This window comes from Papio anubis, chromosome 13 (assembly GCF_008728515.1).
Source record: "Papio anubis isolate 15944 chromosome 13, Panubis1.0, whole genome shotgun sequence".
Taxonomy (NCBI): domain Eukaryota; kingdom Metazoa; phylum Chordata; class Mammalia; order Primates; family Cercopithecidae; genus Papio; species Papio anubis.
In genome coordinates, this window is record NC_044988.1 from 9543631 (window position 1) to 9555809 (window position 12179).

General features: G+C 48.1%; 1 pseudogene; it reads right to left on the reverse strand.

Moving 5' to 3' along the window:
• Positions 1 to 209: 209 nt before the first annotated feature.
• LOC108582284 lies at positions 210 to 2551 on the reverse strand (annotated as a pseudogene).
• Between the last annotated feature and the right edge of the window lie 9628 nt (positions 2552 to 12179).

Genomic DNA, 12179 nt, shown 5'->3' on the forward strand with positions numbered 1-12179 from the left:
TTACAGGTGTGTGCCACTAGGCTCGGCCAATTTTTGTATTTTTAGTAGAGATGGGGTTTCACCATGCTGGCCAGTCTGGTCTCGAACTCCTGACCTCAGGTGATCCGCCTGCCTCAGCCTCCCAACGTGCTGGCATTACAGGCTTGAGCCACTGAGCCAGGACTATTTATTTTATAATTTTCTATCTTTCATTTTATGTTCTGTTTCTTTCTCTCTCTCTCTCTTCTTTCCTTCTTCTCCTTCTTCTTCTTTTTTTTCTCTCTGAAACTGATGTTTATTTTCCATCAGCCTTATTTCCATGGTGCTTAAGAGCCTGTGTAAGAACAGCTTAAGACCATTCAGTGGTTGCTCCTACCCATTCAGTGGCCTGAGCAGTGGGAGCTGCAGACCAGTCTTCCGTGGCAGGCTGAGCACTCCAGTCTTTAGTAGGGAACTGCAGATAGGCACAGAGGGCACCTGCACGCCTTCAAACCAGTCTGCAACCTCAGGCTGAGCAGCAGTGATCTCAGGAGCTGGAGCAGTCCGTTCATCCTGAAATTCCTCCTTGGTCATTGCCTTTTCAGCAGCAGCCTGCTCTTCTTTTTTAATCTCGTCAGGATCTCTGTAGACGTAGAGATCAGGCATGACCTCCCACAAGCGTTCACGGGAAATGGTGCCACGCATGCACAGAACTTCCTGAGCCAGCATCCACCACATCTGACCCACTGAGGAGCTCCCTTGTTATTGCATGGGATGGCAATGTCCACACAGCGCAGAGGAGAATCTGTGTTACACAGAGCAATGGTAGGTAGGTTAACATAAGATGCCTCCGTGAGAGGCTGGTAGTCAGCCCTGGGGTCAGTAACCACAAGAAGCCATGGCTCCCGGAAGGCTGCCTGGATCTGGTTAGTGAAGGTTCCAGGAGTGAAGCGGCCAGCAATTGGAGTAGCTCCACTGGCAGCAGCAAACTTCAGCACAGCCCTCTGGCCGGTATTCCTGGAGAATATGACACTGACACCAGCAGGGTATTCAATGGCAGCAATAGCGCGAGCTGCCAGCAGAAGCTTCTCCCAGGTCCCCTTCAGATTTATGATGTAGATGCCATAACTTTTCCTTTTCTAGATGTACTGTTCCATCCGGAGGTCAAGATTGGTGCCATCTAAGTGGGTTCCTGCTGTAAGGAACTTAAGAACATCCTTCTCCTTCATTTGCAGGACATCAAGGGCTCCAGACATTGTGAAAGTTTTCCTTTAAGTTACGATGGGAATCCAGAACAACGCCACGTGGACCCCTCTGTGTGTAGTGCAGAAATAATTTTTGTATTTTTAGTAGAGACAGGGTTTCACCATGTTGGCCAGGCTGGTCTTGAACTCCTGACCTCATGATCCGCCTGCCTCATCCTCCCAAATTACTGGGATTACAGGACTGAGCCACCGCACCAGGCCTGTTTTATGTTCTTATGTTCTCTGAATTCTCTCTGTGTTCTTTGAGGTTAAATTTCTGTCTTTGTCTTTCTCTCTCTTTTGGAATCCTCATTGCTTTCTTTCATACCACAAGTGTTCTCTAATCTGCAGTGAGCCTCTGTTAAGCTTTTGTATTTGAGAATGAGGGACTATAAAGGCTGACAGAAACTCTGGGACATGAACAGGGACTGCTGCCTTTAGATCACCCTTCGGCGAGAGTGGGCAGAGAACTGGTCATGCTAAGTGGGGGCTCTGCCCCTCAGCCACTCCAGTGTGGGGAGGCCTTTACTGTGGGTGTGCACACCAGCTGCTCAAGTCCTTCCAGACTGGGCACATGACTCTTCGCCTGGAGTCATTATCTGGCTGGATGTCCTCACAGTTCTGTGCATGGGGTGGGGTGGGGATGCGGGTGTTGACTGTTTTACACACAGGTCTTCAACCCTGCTTGATTTTCAGCCCCACTGGACTCTCCTACCTCTAACTGTGGAGCCCTGGCCCCATCCCAGACTCTACAGACCACAGCAGTTTCTTCCATGGCTCCACCCTCCCTCATCCCATCCCACCAGTAGCTGCTTGTCTAGCTGTGGCTTCCTCTGAGTTGTGGTTTCCTCTGCTATTTCCTCCAGCAACGCTCTTCACTCTGGGTTCAGTGTTGCAGAAGTAGTCTGTCGTCTTCCCTCTGCAGATGTCATCATCAGCATTGTCCTCATTCTATTTGTGGTTTTTTTTTTTCACCTGTCCCATTCCTTCACTTGTGTGCTGTTGCTGGAACCTATGGGAAGCTCCTAGCCTATGGCAAACCAGACACAAAGGTCCAAAGAAACTATAGAGCTAAGTGCAGAAACAGAAAGATTCTGACACAAGTGTTCTGATGTAAACATTTAACATATTGAATTGTTTGGGGCATTTGATCCATCTGCAAACACGTACATCCGTGATGTAGTTGCTAAGACACATTCTGGACCTAGGCAGAGTCTGTAAACGCCTGTCCTCCAACTCTGTAAAATTGAATCTGTGGGCCTGGCATGGTGGCTCATGCCTGTAATCCTGGCACTTTGGGAGGCCGAGGCAGGCAGATCACCTGAGGTTGGGAGTTTGAGACCAGCCTGACCAACATGGAGAAACCCCGTCTCTACTAAAAATACAAAATTTGACTCATGCCTCTAATCCCAGCACTTTGGGGAACCAAGGCAGGCGGATCACGAGGTCAGGATATCGAGACGATCCTGGTTAACATGGTGAAACCCCGTCTCTACTAAAAATAAAAAAAATAAAAAATAAAAAAAATTAGCCGGGCATTGTGGCCGGTGCCTGTAGTCCCAGCTACTCCGGAGGCTGGGGCAGAAGAATGGCGTGAACCCGGGAGGCGGAGCTTGCAGTGAGCCGAGATCGCACCACTGTAACTCCAGCCTGGGTGACAGAGTGAGACTCCGTCTCAAAAACAAAAACAAACAAAATTAGCCAGGCATGGTGGTGTGCAGCTGTAATCCCAGCTACTCGGGAGGCTGAGGCAGAAGAATTGCTTGAACCTACGAGGCGGAGATTGTGGTGAGCCAAGATCACACCACTGCACTCCAGCCTGGGCAACAAGAGCGAAACTCCGTCTCAAAAACAAAACAAAACAAAATTGAATCTGTGTCTGCGGCAGCTCTGACCTCAGAGATTCAGTGTGCTAAATCGCTGCCTGGTTTAGAAACCAGCCTGTGTAGCTGAGGCCCTACAGCATGTGATCCTGTCCACATCTGTCATGAGTAGCACAAGGTCAGACATAACCAGGACCATGCACACTGGTGTCTTTCTACAAGGCTGGACTTTTATTGATGCTATTTCAGTCATAAAAGCCATGAACTACATGAAGTTCCCTCAGAGGCAATTCTCCTTAGTACACCCCATTTACTCAGTAGTCAGAACCTTGGGCACACAGGCTCGAACCCCTCCACAGGTCAGTCAGTACTGCAAACCATACTTTAGAGTACACTTAATCAATATATAAATATTAAGATTAAACATTCCACATCAAGCAAAATAACATTTAACATCATGACTAAAGGGGAGGCCGGGCACGGTGGCCCACGCCTGTAATCCCAACACTATGTGCAGCTGAGGCAGGTAAATCACTTGAGGCCCGGAGTTCGAGACCAGCCTGGCCAACATGGTGAAAACCTGTCTCTACTAAAAATACAAAAATTAGCCAGATGTGGTGGCCCACGTCTGTAGTCCCAGCTACTTGGGAGGCTAAGGCATGAGAATCACTTGAATCTGGGAGGCAGAGGTTGCAGTGAGCCAATATCTCACCACTGCACTTCAGCCTGGGGGACAGAGAGACTCCGTTTCAAAAAAAAAAAAAGAATAGAGGGGATAGGAAGAGAGGTTCACAAACCAGTCCAAGAAGAGCAACATGGACAGTGTCCTCAGCTGGTCTGGGCACTTGTCAACATCTTGCAAAGAAGAATCTTTGATGCAGGCCACGCCTTCAGTGGCAGATGCTGGGTGCTGATCACCAGTGACAGCAAGACATTGTCTGTTAAGACGGCCATTTTGAACTGATGACGTTCTGCATGTTTTATGACCACAGAGTCCTCTGGTGAGGACTGATGGTAAAAGAGTGTGCCTGTCTATGTCCTGATCTGGTTGGATGCCATCTTTATTAATTAGGTAAACCTCTCTGGTCCCTGTTGGTATGATGCCTTCTGAAATGTAAGATGGAGTCTTTTTCTAAGATGGAGTCACTTATGTCAAGCATGCTGCATACACCCTCTCTCCTGGCACCCATGACCCTGCCCTGGAGCCCTCTGGAATCAGGGCCATGGTAGCTCATGATGTGTGGGTGTGGCATGGTGGCCAGCCACCCAGGCTTCATTTTCTGCTGTGTTGGTTTCCCTGACACCATTCACTGCCAAGTTGCTGGGACCCCTGACTATATGCTGTCATTTGGGCCTTTCACTGAATGACAAATGGCCCAGGGACTTAGTAGTTTCAGATGACAACCATCATTTCATATGTGCAAACTTCTGTAGGTCCAGGGTTGGGCAGGGCTCAGCCAGGTTAGTTTTGTTCCAGGTGATGTCAGTTGGCAGATCGGCTGGGGGTGGGGACCTTGGGGCTGGCCCAGGCAGGATGGCTGAAGGAGCTGAAGGCTGGACAGACATCTCTCTTATTCCAAGCGGTCTCTTTCCCGGGGAGCCTGGGCTCTGTGTGGTGCTCAGGGCCATTTTTGTACTAGGGAGGAGTGGACAACGGTGAAGGAGGCAGAGGGAGGATGAGGAGCTGCAGGCCCTGCCGGCCCCGTCTTGGTAGCCACACCGAGGGACTCCTGCTGCGTGCTCTTGGTCAAAGCCTGTCTTGGGCCAGCCCAATGCAAAGGGAGGGAAGTCCATGCCACCTCTTGGTGGGGGAGGGGCAAGTCACTCTGCAGAAGGGCAGCTAGGGTGGGGATGTTGCTGCAACTTTCTCTGGAAACATAGCCTATACCCCGGGCCCCAGCATGGACTCTTTCCCTGGTGAACTCAGCGGCCAGTGGCTGAGTCCAGATGCTGGCCTTGGTTACTTGGAGGTGGCTTAGTCTAGGATAAGGAATGTGTCTATGCCTCACCAAGTCCTGAAACAATGGAAATGCCTTTCAAATCATCAAATAAATATTTAGACAGTGTTGTCCTTATCTAATGTTTTTTGTTCCCCCATAAAGAAAAATGATTATTGCAAAGGTTTTGTTTTGGTAAGCATTTTCCTGTAGGATTGTGCTCCAAGAGTTACTGTCAGTTTCCCTGTTCTTTACTTTTTCCCTATTAGGAGTATAGCGAATTCTTCCTGGAACAGGTGCAAATGTTATTTGAAATAAAAAGTATGCAATTAGATATCTATTCTCCCAAGCTGGAGCTGTCAGGGGACTTTAAGACAGAGATGGGCATATAAGAAATAACATTGCTTATTACAACCAGAAATGTATACTACATACCCTGCCAAAAAAAAAAAAAAAAAGCTCAGAGACATGTACAGAAATAAATCCTTTCCTTTTTTTCAAGAATCAGTCTTGCTCTATCGCCCAGGCTGGAGTGCAGTGGCGTGATCTCGGCTCACTGCAACCTCCTCCTCCCAGGTTCAAGCGATTCACTCCTACCTCAGCCTCCTGAGTAGTCAGGATTATAGGCATGTGCCACCATGCCCAGCAAATTTTTGTATTTTTAGTAGAGATGCGGTTTCGCCATGTTGGCCAGTCTGGTCTCGAACTCCTGACCTCAAGTGATCTGCCCACCTTGGCCTCCCAAAGGGCTGGGATTACAGGCGTGAGCCACCCAACCCGGCCAATTCTTTTATTTTCTATGAAAAATGATGAGAGGCAAACGCAGGAGCATGGTGAACCAGCAGAGCATGGGGAAGACCGCCATCCATTAGGCGAGAAGGCCTGGGGAAAGGATCTGTCCCTTCGGGTGGGTGCTAGACAGAAGACATCCACATTCCTACTTCACTGCCTTCACTACACAAATAATTCAGCTTTCTTACCAAAAGGGTAAAAAGTGGGAAATAGCAAAGCCTTCAGTGAATGATTTAGTTTTTCTACAAAGAAAGATCATCCCCTTGCTGTATCAATCTGAGGGAATTATCTAAAAAATTGTCAGCATCTGGAAACATTTTAGCCTTACAGAAAAGATGTGACAGCTACAGATGACTTAAGGCCTGACATATTTCTCCCTGTACAAATAAGCTTAAATAATGACACACTGGAGATGCTGTAGACATTGAATTCTCTGTGGGAAGCCCTGGGACAGCAGGAGGTTGCCAGGACACAGCTGGGTGGGCTTCGCTGGAGGCTGAGGCTCAGCCAAGCAGCTCATCCCAGAGACCTGGGTACAAACCCAAACCCACCTAATTCAAAGAGCGTTGGGTGCTCGCCATGACAAGCAAGGTCTGTTAGCTTATTTCGGCCTGTGCTAACACCTGCTACTTGTTTTTCCTAAAGTGGAGAGGGTATTCATTACAATGTGAGTGACGTTGAAGTGGGGGGTTTCTGTTGTGCAGCGGCCTCTTAATTAGGGAACACATTTGACCCTGCATGGTTCGTGTCCAGACCCCTTCTCTTAAAGCAGCAGCCATCGTAAAGAAAAGTAAAAAACTGGTCGGGCACAGTGGCTCACGCCTGTAATCCCAGCACTTTGGGAGGCCGAGGTGGGCAGATCACGAGGTCAGGAGATCGAGACCATCCAAGCTAACACGGTGAAATGCCGTCTCTACTAAAAATACAAAAAGTTAGCTGGGTGTGGTGGCGGCGCCTGTAGTCCCAGCTACTTGGGAGGCTGAGGCAGGAGAATGACGTGAACCCGGGAGGCAGAGCTTGCAGTGAGCCGAGATGGCACCACTGCACTCCAGCCTGGGCGACAGAGCGAGACTCCGTCTCAAAAAAAAAAAAAAAAAAAGAAAAGTAAAAAATCTTTCAGTATAATTTGAAGCGAAAAAATTATGTTGAATTTCCATATTTGTAGAAGTTCTACCTTCTAATGAAGAAACAACTTTCTTCTGCATAAAAATTTGTACCTGGAGTATTAACACGATCATCTCAACCTTTCTCCCTTTCTTCATCCTTCTCCTTTATTATCTCCATCCTGCAAAAATGAGTCACAAAGGCATGTTGAGGGGAAAAGAGAATGGTAGAAGGTAAAACAGGGCCTTTAGGACAAGTCTTTCGAGAGAACCAAGGTGGTGTGAGGCCAAGGGGTTCATAAGCATGAGGAGTCTTTCCTCAAAGCCGCCCTGCGGGGCCACACGGTCAGCTCCCTACGGTCAGCTCCCTTCTGTGGGCCAGGCTGGGGGACAGCAGAAGCAGGCACAGCCCACCCTCAAGGGCCCCAGGTTAACAGGGAAGTAGACACACGCACAGATAAAGTCAGTACATGAGGTTACTACTGTCCATTCTTCACATGAGGCAACTGAGGCTCAGGCTTCTTAACTAACCTTATTCAAGGTTACACAGTATGTGTTGGATCCAGGATCCTGGTCTTCTCCCCTTGCACCAACTATTTCTTCCTTTGTATATTATTTTATTTATTTATTTATTTATTGTAGAGACAGGGTTCCACTATGTTGCCCAGGCTGGTCTTGAATTCCTGGTCCCAAGTGATCCACCTGCCTCAGCCTCCCAAGATGCTGCAATTACGGGTGTGAGCCACAGTGCCTGGCCTATTTTATTTTATTTTATTATTTTATTTATTTATTTATTTATTTTTGAGATGGAGTCTCACTCTGTCCCCCAGGCTGGAGTGCAATGGCATGATCTTGGCTCACTGCAACCTCTGCTTCCTGGGTTCAAGTGATTCTCCTGCCTCAGCCTCCTGAGCAGCTGGGATTACAGGCGCCCACCACCATGCCTGGCTAATTTTTGTATTTTTGGTAGAGACAGGTTTCACCATGTTGGCCAGGCTGGTCTCGAACTCCTGACTTCATGATCCGCCTGCCTTGGCTAATTTATTTATTTATTTATTTTTTATTTATTTTTGAGATGGAGTCTTGCTCTGTCGCCCAGGCTGGAGTGCAGTGGTGTGATCTCAGCTCACTGCAAGCTCCGCCTCCCAGGTTCACACTGTTCTCCTGCCTCAGCCTCCTGAGCAGCTGGGACTACAGGTGCCCGCCACTACGCTCGGCTAATTTTTTGTATTTTTTAGTAGAGACGGGGTTTCACCGTGTTAGCCAGGATGGTTTTGATCTCCTAAGCTCGTGATCCGCCTGCCTCAGCCTCCCAAAGTGCCGGGATTACAGGTGTGAGCCACTGTGCCTGGCCTCGGCTAATTTATTTTTTTTTAGAGACAAGGTCTCACTGTCACCCAGGCTGGGGTGCAGTGGCACAATTATAGGTGGAGCTTCAAACCTTTCGCATTTTAGAGCACATCATTTGCTCATTTGTTAGTAACATTAATTAGAAAAGTCCCACCCAGAGACAGACGGACACGGCTTTTATCCTTTTAAGAGCACCTGGGTCTGGGTACAGTAGCTCACGCTTGTAATTCCAGCACTTTGGGAGGCCGAGGTGGGAGGATTCCTTGAATCCAGGAGTTCAAGGCAAGCCTGGGCATCATAGTGAGACCCCGTCTCTACAAAAAATACAAAATTTAGCCTGGCATGTGACATGCACCTGTAATCCCAGCTACTCAGGAGACTGAGGTGGGAGGATTGCTTGAGCCATGGAGGTGGAGGCTGCAGTGAGCTGGGATTGCACCACTGCACTCCAGCCTCGGTGACAGAGCGAGACCCTGCCTAAAAATATATATGTATATATATATGCACTTGGGGAAAGGAAGAATCCTAGATAAAACTCTGAAAACCCTTGTTAACACCTCCTGCCACCCCCGCGTCCCACTAGGTAATGTTCCACTGGAGTAGAAGTCCTTCCTCCCAAAAAGAGAGAAACTGCTGGAGTTCTAGGCTTGATTTTCCCTGGCTGGACCAAGAATGGTGACTTAAAGTTAACTGTCTTCAATAGCAAATACTCACCAGAAGAGAAGAAAGAAGCAAGCTCACGCCTGTAATCCCAGCACTTTGGGAGGCCGAGGCGGGTGGATCATTTGAGGTCAGGAGTTCAAGACCAGCCTGGCCAACATGGTGAAACCCTGTCTCTACTGAAAATACAAAAATTAGCCAGGTGTGGTGGCATGAGCCTGTAATCCCAGCTACTCAGGAGGCTGAGGCAGGAGAATCGCTTGAACCCAGGAGGGGGAGGTTGCAGTGAGCCGAGATTGCGCCACTGCATTCCACCTGGGATGACAGAGCAAGATTCCATCTCAAAGAAACCCAAACAACAACAACAACAACAATCGTACACAAAAAAAACAAAATAGAAGTTTATTGTCTCACAGTTCTGGAGGCTGGAAGTCTGAAATCAAGGTGTCAGTGAGCTGCACTCCCTCTGAAAGCCCTAGGGGAGAGCCTTCCTCTTCTCTTCCAGCTTCTGGTGGCCCAGAGGTCCCCTGTGGCAGCATCACTATCATCTCCGCCTCCATCTTTCCATGGCCTTTTCCTCTGTATCTGTGTCTTCTCTTTTGTCTGTTTCTCTCTCTTTAAAACAATTTTATATTGAATAGAGGTGGGGTCTCACTGTGTTGCCCAGGCTGGTCTCAAACTCCTGGGCTTAAGCAATTCCCTCACGTCGGCCTCCCAAAGTGCTGGGATTATAGACGTGAGCCACCACACCTGACTGCCTCTCTCTCTTTATTTATTTATATTTTTTGAGATGGAGTCTCACTCTGTCGCCCAGGCTTGACTGCAGTGGCATGATCTTGGCTCACTGTAACCTCCGTCTCCCGGGTTCAAGTGATTCTCCTGCCTCAGCCTCCCGAGTAGCTGAGATTACAGGTACCCACCACCATATCCAGTTAATTTTTATACTTTTAGTAGAGACAGGGGTTTCACCTTGTTGGCCAGGCAGGTCTCGAACTCCGGACCTCAGGTGATCCACCCACCTTGGCCTCCCAAAGTGCTGGGATTACGCTCACGCCTGAGCGCTTCTATCTCTTAAAAGGACGTTCTTCATCGGATTTAGGAGCCATGCAGATAATCCAGGATTATTTTGTCTCAAGATCCGTAATCATGTCTGCAAAGACCCTTTTCCCAATAAGGTCACATCCACAGGTTCTTAGGGATAGGATGTGGGTATATCTTTTGGGGGACCACCATTTAGCCCACTGAATTTACACGATACCCTAAAATGTAGTCAGATTAAATATGGTGTGAATTCAGGAAAGTGTTTTTTTTTTTTTTTTTTTTTTGAGACAGAGTCTCACTCTATTGCCCAGGCTGGAGTACAATGGTGAGATCTCGGCTCACTGCAACCTCCCTCTCCCGGGTTCAAGCGATTCTCCTGCCTCAGTCTCCCAAGTAGCTGGGACTACAGGTGTGTGCCACCATGTCCAGCTAATTTTTGTATTTTTAATAGAGACAGGGTTTCCCCATATTGGCCAGGCTGGTCTCAAACTCCTGACCTCGTGATCCACCCACCTTGGCCTCCTAAAGTGCTGGGATTTCAGGTGTGAGCCACTGCACCCAACCTGTGTTTTTTTTTAGGGAGGGTGGGGGGGGTGATTTGAGACAGGGCCTCACTCTGTCTGTCGCCCAGGGTGGAGTGCGGTGGCACAATCTCGGCTCCGTGCAGCACTGACCTCTCTGGGCGCAGGTGATCCTTTTGCCTCAGCCTCCCGAGTAGCTTAGACTACAGGTGCATGTCATCACACCCAGTTAATGTTTGTATTTTTTGTAGAGACGAGGTTTCGCCATATTGCCCAGGCTGGTCTCGAACTCCTGGACTCAAGCCATCTGCCAGCCTTGGCCTCCCAAAGTGCTAGGACTACAGGTGTGAGCTACTGCACCCGGTCTGAGCGAAGTCTTAAATACAGATAAATATATTTTAAGAGTAACTTCCAAGTGTTAAACTATTTGACTGAGATTTTGAGTGTAAGATTTTATTTTCTGGTCTGTTTGGGTTAAACAAAGGTTTAACGCTAGGGTGACACTTTCTCTCCACTCACAAGGAGGAGTCCAAGGGGTTGGGCCCAGGCTGGTGTCTGAGTCAGAAACAGTGCTTCTTCCCTCTTGTCAGACCTCTCTGTGGAGGGGAGGAGAAAAATAGGTTTTTCTCTCTACCCATCTTAGGTGCAGTCAAATTAGACTAAGAAAAGACAGATTGGTGAGTGAAAAACAAGGAAGTTTATAATACATGCATTTTGCTTACATGCAACACTCAGAGGTGTGTGACTCAAAAGGTGGCTAGAACTCAGCTGTATATAGCATCTCAACAAAGAATAATAAATTTGTAGCGAAGTGGCAAGACAAAGGAAAAGGACTCAGGCTCCTGGGAGTGTCAAATTGTAGGAATGCAAATATATGGGGAAGCTAATGGTAGATAAGGGCTAGGGAGGAATGCTCATTATGTGGGTTCTGCTGGTGCTGTCTCCAGTTGCCACCGGTAATTACCTTTGGTCCTTCCTGGTGGAGAGAGGCCTGGGGACTGTTTTACAAATGTATGCCTTGCTTTTAGGAGAAAGGGGGAGGGTAGAGAGCTCTTTCTGTTTCTGCCTTTTTTCAATTACCTTCAGCTCAAAGTAATGCTTACACCGAAGTGGCTTATTAGTGGCCGGGGAGGGGGGCGGGGGCCGCGCATATTCTTTCGTTCGTCACCTGAAAAGTCTGCAAAGTCCTGTGTGGGCCACCCCTGCCTTGCAAATCAATCCCCTCTTTATCAGTGCACCAGATGTGTCAAGTTGTAAGTGACCTTCTGTGAGGGGCTAAACATAAATCCCCCTTGTTTAATAGATCACCCATATTTGACCCTCCAGAGGGTCTGACAGTGGTTCAATGGGATAGGCTGCTACCAGGTGCAACCAGACAGGGACAAGCTCTCGGAATGTGAGGCCTTCAGCAGTCGAGGACAATGTTCCCATGGGGTGAGGCTCCTTTTCCTGAACAACTGTAGCATAAAATGTTATTTATTGTTTTTCCAGATAATGGTGCTGAGAGTACTCTTCATTAGTGGCTTCTTAAGGTTGTAGTTCTACTTTTTATTATTATTATTATTATTTTTTGAGACAGTGTCTTGCTCTGTAGCCCAGGCTGGAGTGCAATGGCACAATCACAGCTCACTGAAACCTCAAACTCCCGATCTCAAGCCATCCTCCTGCCTCAGCTTCCCAAGTAGCTGGGAGTACAGGCATATGCTGCCACGCCCAGCTAATTAAAAAAATTTTTTGTAGAAGTAGGATC